We start from the raw sequence: 9,307 nt of genomic DNA, 5'->3' as shown, positions 1-9,307 counted from the left end.
CGTTTCTGTGTCTGTCTGTGTGTATCTGTGTGGAAAGAGTGTGTTGCTGAAATAGCACAGCCGTTCGGGCAGCATCCAAGGAGCAGGAGAGTAGAAATATCCAGCATAATCCCTTCATTAGGAATGAGGTTTGTGGGCCAAGAGTCTGAGGGATAAATGCGACCGGGTGGTGCTGGGGGAAAGGTAGCTGGGAAGGCTATTGCTAAATGAAGGTGGGGTGAATGTGATAGGTCGGAGCGGACGGTGAAGTGGATAGGTGAGAAGAAAGATGGACAGGTATGAAAGTTCAAGAAGGTGGTGCCGAGTTGGAGGGTTGGATCTGGAGTAATGTGTGGGGGGAGGGAAATGAGGAAACAGGTGAAAGCTGTGACTGTCTGTGTTGTTTGTGTGTGTTTGTGTGTGCACGCGCGCGTGCGCGTGACTGTATGTGTGTCGGTCAGCATGCGTACATCTCTGTGTATCTGTTTATGTGTCTGTGTGTCTCTCTGCATCTGTGTGTGTTTGTGTGTTGGGGTGGCTGTGAGTATGTGTGCGTCTGTATGCAGCTGTATGTGTGTTTGCGTGCGTGTGTGTTTTTCTGGGTGTGCATCTGTGTATTTATCTGTGTCTGCATGTGTGTGTGTGTGTGTTTGTGTGTGTGTTGATGGTGCTGTGAGCTGATGCCCGCCCTCTGTCCCTCCCAAACTGAATCGCTGATGATTTTCACTCTCCACTCCACTGTGGTGTGGGGAGGCTAACAGAGACTGACAGCAACGGAAAGCTCAGCAGGTCTGGCAGCATTTGTGGACAGAAATGAAAGGACCCTTCCTCAGATCTCGTATCAGGGGGATATTGCATCATTTTAAACACCGTAGAGACTGCCCGACGCGCCTCACACTGATGCATGCAGATAGACACATACTAATACAGAGACATAGAGACACTCACAAATTCACAGAAACTAATGTGGACATGGACTGTTTGTCAGTATTTCTCTTGTTGCATGGTAACCTTGTCAATATTTTAATTATTCTGTCTGGTGTGTGTCAGTATTTAAGTCAGTCCTTAGGGAGTGTGTTAGTATATCACTTGCTCAAAATAGTGAGTGCGCCAGTATTTCTGTGTGAAATATGACTCTAGGACAATTTCAATGTTTGCAGATACCAAACCTGGAAGAATTATAAAGTGTGTGGAGGACAGTGTAGAAATTCAGCATGACAATGACACGTAAGTGTAGTATTCAGGTTAATGGCAGATTAGATTCAATGCAAAACAGTGTCAGGTGATGCACTTTGGTAGGAATAACTGAAAATGTCAATATAAAAGATTCTGTACCGTTAGAAAGGTGTGTAGGAGCAGAGGGCGCTGGGTGCTTATGAGCACAGATTATTGAAGATGTAAGGATAAGTGGGGAGAGCAGTAAATATAACAGACTAGTTTCAGTTTACAGGAGGAGTTGTAGGAGGGAACCTCCGTGCTGTTTTCCTGGGAGGTGATGGAGACTATGTGATGTGAGCCCACCCTCCTGCCCACCGAGACCGTGGGGATTCCATTCCTATCACCTCGACACAAAAGGGAGATGGCATCAGTGCGATGGATTCTACATTGTGCCGGGGGAAACGGAAATGTGAGTGGGTTTAAAGTGATAATTGCCCTTCACTCAGCATTGCTCCTTACTAGGTTGCTGGGACGTGGATGTTTCATAGTCTCCACATGCGGCATCCTGGCCCGTGGCAGCTTGTACTTCGGCCCTCCTCACATGGCCGGCGGGTGAGGGAACCGATATTAGGCACTCTGTCACCCGGCTTGGCCCTTTCAATTCTATTCTGGGTTGTTTCTCCTGGAATGGGAGAAATGGAGAAAGGGAGTGGGTAGCCCTGATATTTGTGCGGATGTAGGTGGGTGTCAGGGTGGTATGTGAGGTGTCCGGAGAGAGTCAATCCACAGTGTTGTATCCATGCAGTGTTATTCCTATGGGAGGTATAGTGGGGTGGGGGGGGGGGGGGGTGTAGGATGACAGAGAGAGAGAAAGAGAGAGACGGGGGTAATATGCTGCATGCAGTAGTGAGAGTGTTGGATCATGAACCTTGTTCGGGGGTAGGTGCTAGAACAGATATGCAGTGAGTGTGAGGGAGCAGAGAGAAGACGGTGACCCTTATCCTGACAGAACGTGGAAGGTTATTGATGCTAGTCCTGTATTACTGGACATTTCTCAGACCACAAATACTGCACAGAGCTGGATGGTGAGCTCAGACTCTGCTCGGTGATTCTGGTGGTGTGGTCCCCTCTGGGAAGAGAATGGTCCCCGTCTGTACTAACCCATCCACCAGGATCTCCGTGCCCCTGTCGACAAATCATGATGTAATTGCCCCTTATCTGCCATGCTCGTGGTAATCTGTGCAGGGTTGCTGTAAACTCACTGAGAAAACTCAACCGTGTGCTCATTGGCATTTTAAAGATGACACCAGTGCCAGGGGTCACAGAATATTCAGGGGCATGCGGGCGATGTTGAGAACCTCCAGTCATGATGGGTGGGAGAATCGGGCTGGTATTAAATAAGAGGGAAACAGCGTGGTGGGTGCATAGTTAATAAGGTGAGTTCGATAAGATTGCACCAGGAAACTAGCTCGGCCTTGTGCAAACGATCCCTCTGTCACCCTCAATGCAAATGTAACAGATAATTTATTGTTAAATTCAGCCCAATGAGTCGAAGTCTGTGCTGACCCTACTCCCAGCAGAAGAAATGCTCATCCCGTACTCTTCATCACTGCCACACCGTCACATTCACTCTCCTCCACACTCCCCGTTTTTCACGATCACTCTCCTGCACAGACACACACCGTCATGCTCACTCTCCTCTCCACTCAACCATCGTCACGCTCACTCTCCTACATTCTCCCCAATAGTCACTCTCACTCTGCTACACACTCCACGATTGTCACACTCAGTCCCCTGCACTCTCTCACCACCGTCACACTCTTTCGACTACACAGTCACTCACCGTCACGCACACGCTTCTACACAATCCCACACCGTCACACTCACGCTCCTGCACACTCCTGCACCGTCACACTCACGCTCCTTCCCACTCCGACACAGTCACGCTCACGCTCCTACACACTCCCACACCGTCACGCTCAATCTCCTAAACACTCCCTCAAATTCACACTCACTCTACTACACTCTCACCCACCGTCACTCCTACTCTCCAACACCCTCACACACAATCACGTTCACTCCTCAGCACACTCACCCACCATTCACACTCACTGTCCTACACAATTCAAAACCGCCACTCACTCTTTGCTATACAATCTCACAATGTCACACTCATTCTCACGCACACTCCCGCACTGTCACATTCACTCTCCCACACACTCGCACACCGTCACACTCTCCCTCCTACACACTCCCACACCGTCATATTCAGTCTCCTACGCACCTCACTCTCCTACACACTCCCCACCGTCAGGCTCACTCTCCATACACTCCCACACCATCACTCTCACTCTCTTGCTCACTCACACACCGTCACCCTCACACTAGTACACATGCCCACACCGTCACACACACTCGCCCACACACTCTCACATCACGTTCACTCTACTACACACTCACCCACCGTTCACACTCACTCTTCAACACAATTCCAATACGCCAATCACACTTTGCTACACACTCCCACACCGTCACACTCAATCCAGTACACACTCCTCCTCCGACATGCTCTCCCTCCTACACATTCCCACAACGTGCCAATCTCCCTCCCACACACACCCACACCGTCATCCTCACGCCTACACACTGCTACACCGTCACATTCACTCTCCTACACACTCCCCGATTTTCACGATCACTCTCCTGCACACTCACACACCATCATGCTCACTCTCCTAAACACTCACCCATCGTCACGCTCACTCTCCTACATTCTTCCCAATAGTCACTCTCACTCTGCTACACACACCGATTGTCACACTCAGTCCCCTGCACTCTCCCACCACCGTCACACTCTTTCGACTAGACAGTCACTCACCGTTACGCTCACTCTTCTACACAATCCCACACCATCACACTCACGCTCCTGCACACTCCTGCACCGTCACACTCACGCTCCTTCCCACTCCCACACAGTCACGCTCACGCTCCTACACACTCCCACACCACCACGCTCTCCTTCCTACGTACACACACACCGTCACACTCACTCTCCTACACACTTCCACACGTTCACACTCACTCTCCAGCACACGCCCCCACCGTCCCACTCACTAGCTGATACACTCCCACAGCATCACGCTCACTCTCCTACACACTCCCACACAGTCACACTCAGACACCTACACACACCCACACTGTCACGATCACTCTCCGATACACACACCACCATTACACTCATTCTCCGATACACTCCTACATCGTTACGCTCACGCGCCTACACACTACCACACCGTCATGTGCACCCTCGGACACACTCCCACGGCATCATGATCACCCTCCAATACAAACCCCACTGACACGCTCTCTCTCCTACAGTCTGCCCTGCTGTCACACTCAGTCTCCTACATTCTCCCCAATAGTCACTCTCACTCTGCTACACACTCCCCGATTGTCACACTCAGTCCCCTGCACTCTCCCACCACCGTCACACTCTTTCGACTTCACAGTCACTCACCGTCACGCTCATGCTCCTGCACACTCCTGCACCGTCACACTCACACTCCTTCCCACTCCCACACAGTCACGCTCACGCTCCTACACACTCCCACACCGTCACACTCAATCTCCTAAACACTCCCTCAAATTCACACTCACTCTACTACACTCTCACCCACCGTCACTCCTACTCTCCAACACTCTCACACACAATCGCGTTCACTCCTCAGCACACTCACCCACCATTCACACTCACTGTCCTACACAATTCAAAACCGCCACTCACTTTTTGCTAAACAATCTCACAATGTCACACTCATTCTCACGCACACTCCCGCACTGTCACACTCACCCTCCCACACTCACTCTTTGCTATCCAATCTAACAATGTCACACTCATTCTCCCACACACTCCCACACCGTCACACTCTCCCTCCTACACACTCCCACACCGTCATATTCAGTCTCCTACGCACTCGCTGAATTTCACGCTCACTACCCTACACCCTCACACACCGTCATGATCTCCCTCCTACACATACCCACACTGTTACGCTCTCCCTCCTACACAATCTCACATTGTCACTCTCACTCTCATGCTCACTCTCTTACATTCTCCCCAGAAGTCACTCTCACTCTGCTACACACTCCCCGATTGTCACGCCACTCTCCTACACACTACACCACCGTCAGGATCGCTTTACTACACACTCCCCCACCGTCACTCCTGCTCTCCAACACCCTCATACACCATCACGTTCACTCCTCAGCACACTCACCCACCATTCACATTCACTGTCCTACACAATTCAAAACCGCCACTCACACTTTGCTATACAATCTCACAATGTCACACTCATTCTCACACACACTCCCGCACTGTCACACTCACTCTCCCACACACTCCCATACCGTCACACTCACTCTCATACACACTCCTCCACCGTCACACTCAATCTCCCAGACACGCATCCACCGTCACACTCTCCCTCCTACACACTCCCACACCGTCACATTCACTCTCCTACACACTCCCCAATTTTCACGCTCACTACCCTACACACTCACACACCGTCATGATCTCCCTCCTACACATACCCACACTGTCACGCTTTCCCTTATACACACTCACATTGTCACTGTTACTCTCCTCCACACTCCCCGATCGTGACGCTCACTCTCCTACAGACTACCCCACGGTCAGGCTCACTCTCCTACACACTCCTACACCGTCAATCTCACTCTACCGCTCACTCCCACACCGTCACCCTCACTCTCCTACACACTCCCACACTGTCACGCTCACTCTCCTACAAACTCCATCACCTTCACACTCACTATCCTACACACTCCCACACTGTCACGCTCACTCTTATACACACTCCCCCATCGTCAAGCTCACTGTCCTCCTCACTCAACCACAGTCACACTCACTCTCCTACAGACAGCCCCACCGTCACACTCACTCTCCTACACACTCACACACTGTCACTCTCGAACTCCTACGGACTCCATGATTGTCACACTCACTCTCTTCCACACTCGCTCACCGCTCTCCTACACACTACCCCAACGTCAGGCTCACTCACCTACACACTCCCTCATCGTCACGCACTCTCACTCACACACTCCCCATCTATACCCTCACTCTCCCACACACTTCCACACCGTCACTCTCAGTCTCCGACACACTCCTCCACCGTAACACTCATTCTCATACAGACACCCAAACCATCACACTCACTCTCTTTCTCACACTCAAACTGTCACACCCACTTCCTACACACTCCTGCACTCTCCCCCCACCGTCACACTCAGTCCCCTGCACTCTCCCACCACCGTTACACTCGTCCGACTATACACTCCCTCAACGTCAAACCCACTCTCCTACACACTTCCACGTCACACTCACTCCCCTACACACTCCCACACTATCATACTCTCTCTCCTACACACTCCCACACCGTCACACTCACTCTCCTACACACTCCCCCACGGTCTCGCTCACTCTACTACACGACCCCACACCATCACACTGACTTTGCTACACACTCCCTCACCTTCACACTCTAACTCCCACACTCACGCACAACGTCACCCTCACTTTCCTGCACAATCCCCCACCGTTACACTCACTCTGCTACACACACGCACACCATCACGGTTACTATCCTACACACTCCCTCACCATCACGTTTGCCCTCGTACTCACTCCCACAGTCACATTCACCCTCCTACCATCTCCCTCACTCTCAGGCTCACTCTCCCACACACCTCATCACCTTCACACTCGCCCTCCAACACACAACTGCTCCGTCACACTCACTCTCCTACACACTGCCCCACTATCATGCTCACCCTTGTACACACTCCCATAGTCACACCCACTCTCCTAAACACTCCCTCACCGTCACGCTCACTCCAATAAATACTCCCACAACTTCACGCTCAATCTACTACACACGCCCACACCGTCACACTCCCGCTCCTGCACACTGCTTCACCGTCACGCTCACTCTCCTACACACTCCCACAACGTCACACTCAATCTCCTACACACGCCCTCACCGTCACACTCACTCTTCTACGCACTTCCACACCGTCACATTCCCTCTCCTACACACTCCCACACCATCACACTCACTCTCCTACACATTCCCACACAGTCACATTCGCGCTCCTACACACTCCATCACCGTCACACTCGCTCTCCACATTCCCAGACAGTCACACTGACTCTCTTACAAATTATCTCACCTTTACACTCACTCACCTACACATTCCCTCACTTTCACACTCACTCTCCTACACCTTCCCTCACCGTCACGCTCACTCTCCTACACACTCCCTCACCTTCACACTCACTCTACTGCATATCCTCACACCGTCACCGCCTCTCTCCTACACACTCCCCCACCGTTACGCTCATTCTCCTACACCCTCGCAAACCATCACGCTCACTCTACTACGCACTCACCCACCCTCACTCTCACTCTCCTACACACTCCTAGACCACCACACTCACAAAGTCATACTCACTCTCTTACACAGCCCACACCGTCGCACTCACTCTCCAGCACACTCCCCCACCGTCACACTCACTCTCCTACGTATACTCACACCGTCACACCCTCTCTCCTACACACTACCGCACGGTGACACTCACCTCAATACGCACTCCCACATTGACATCACCTTCTCCTGCACACTCCCTCACCGTCAGGCTCCCTCTCCTAACCACTCCCTCAGCGTCACGCTCACTGTCCTACACACTCCCACACCGTCACCCGCACTCTCCTTCACAGTCCTATACCCGTTACCCTCACGCTCTTGCACACTCCTTCACTGTCAAGCTCACAGTCCTACACACTCCCACACCTTCACACTCACTCTCCTACAATGTCTCACACCGTCACGCTCCCTCTCCATTACACTCCCACACCGTCAGTCTCACTGTCCTACATTTCCTCCCACCATCACCCTCACTCTCTGATACACTCCCACACCGTCACGCTCACTCTCCTACACACTCACACACCGCCACTCTCACTTTGCTACACACTGCCACGACGTCACACTCACTCTCTTACGCACGCCCACTCCGTCACACTCACTCTCCTGCACACTCCCACACCATCATACTCACTCGCCTACACACTGTCTCAACGTCACGTTCACTCTCCTACACAGTCCCACACCGTCACACTCACTCTCGTACTCACTCCCTCACCATCATATTCACTCTCTTACACACTCCCACATGGTCACACCCACGCTCCTACACACTCCCTCACCGTCACACTCACTCTCCGACACACTCCGACACCATCACACTCCCTCTCCTACATACTGCCTCACTGTCACGCTCACTCTCCTCCACACTCAGTCACCGTCACACTCGATCTCCCCACTCCCACACAGTCACACTCACTCTCCTACACATCCTCACCGTCACGCTCACAATCCTACACACTTCCTCACCTGTATACTCAGTCTCCTACACACTCCCCCACCGTCATACTCACTCTCCTACACACTCCCTCACCGTCACACTCACAGCAATACACTCTTCCACACTGTCACACTCCCTCTCCTACACACTTCCTCACCGTCACGCTCACTCTCCTACACACTCCCACACCGTCACTCTCACTCTCTTACACACTCCTACGCACTCACACTTACTGTCCTACACACTCGCCCACCGTCACACTCACCTTCCTACACACTCCCTCACCATGACCCTCACGCTCTTGCACACTCCTACACTGTCCCACTCACTCTCGTACACACTCCCCCACCGTCACACACACTCTCCTACATACGCTACCCAACCGTCACACTCATTCTCCAACACAATCCCATCCCGTCACGCTTTCTCTTCTACCCACTCACACACCGTGACTCTAACGCGCTTGCACACTCCTACACTGTCACACTCACTCTCCTGCACTCTCCCAAAACCTCACACTCACTCTTCTACAAACTCACACACCATCATGCTCCCTCTCCGTTACACTCCCACACTGTCACTCTCACTGTCCTACACCTTCCCCCACCGTCAGCCTCACTCTCAGATACACTCTCACACCGTCTCACTCACTCTCCTACACAATCCCACACCGTCACGCTGACTCTACTACACCCGCCCACACCATCACCCTCACTCTCC

Source organism: Chiloscyllium plagiosum, unplaced genomic scaffold (genome assembly GCF_004010195.1).
Source record: "Chiloscyllium plagiosum isolate BGI_BamShark_2017 unplaced genomic scaffold, ASM401019v2 scaf_12163, whole genome shotgun sequence".
NCBI classification, from domain to species: domain Eukaryota; kingdom Metazoa; phylum Chordata; class Chondrichthyes; order Orectolobiformes; family Hemiscylliidae; genus Chiloscyllium; species Chiloscyllium plagiosum.
The sequence above is the reverse complement of the archived record's forward strand: the minus strand, read 5'-3'. Positions refer to the sequence as shown.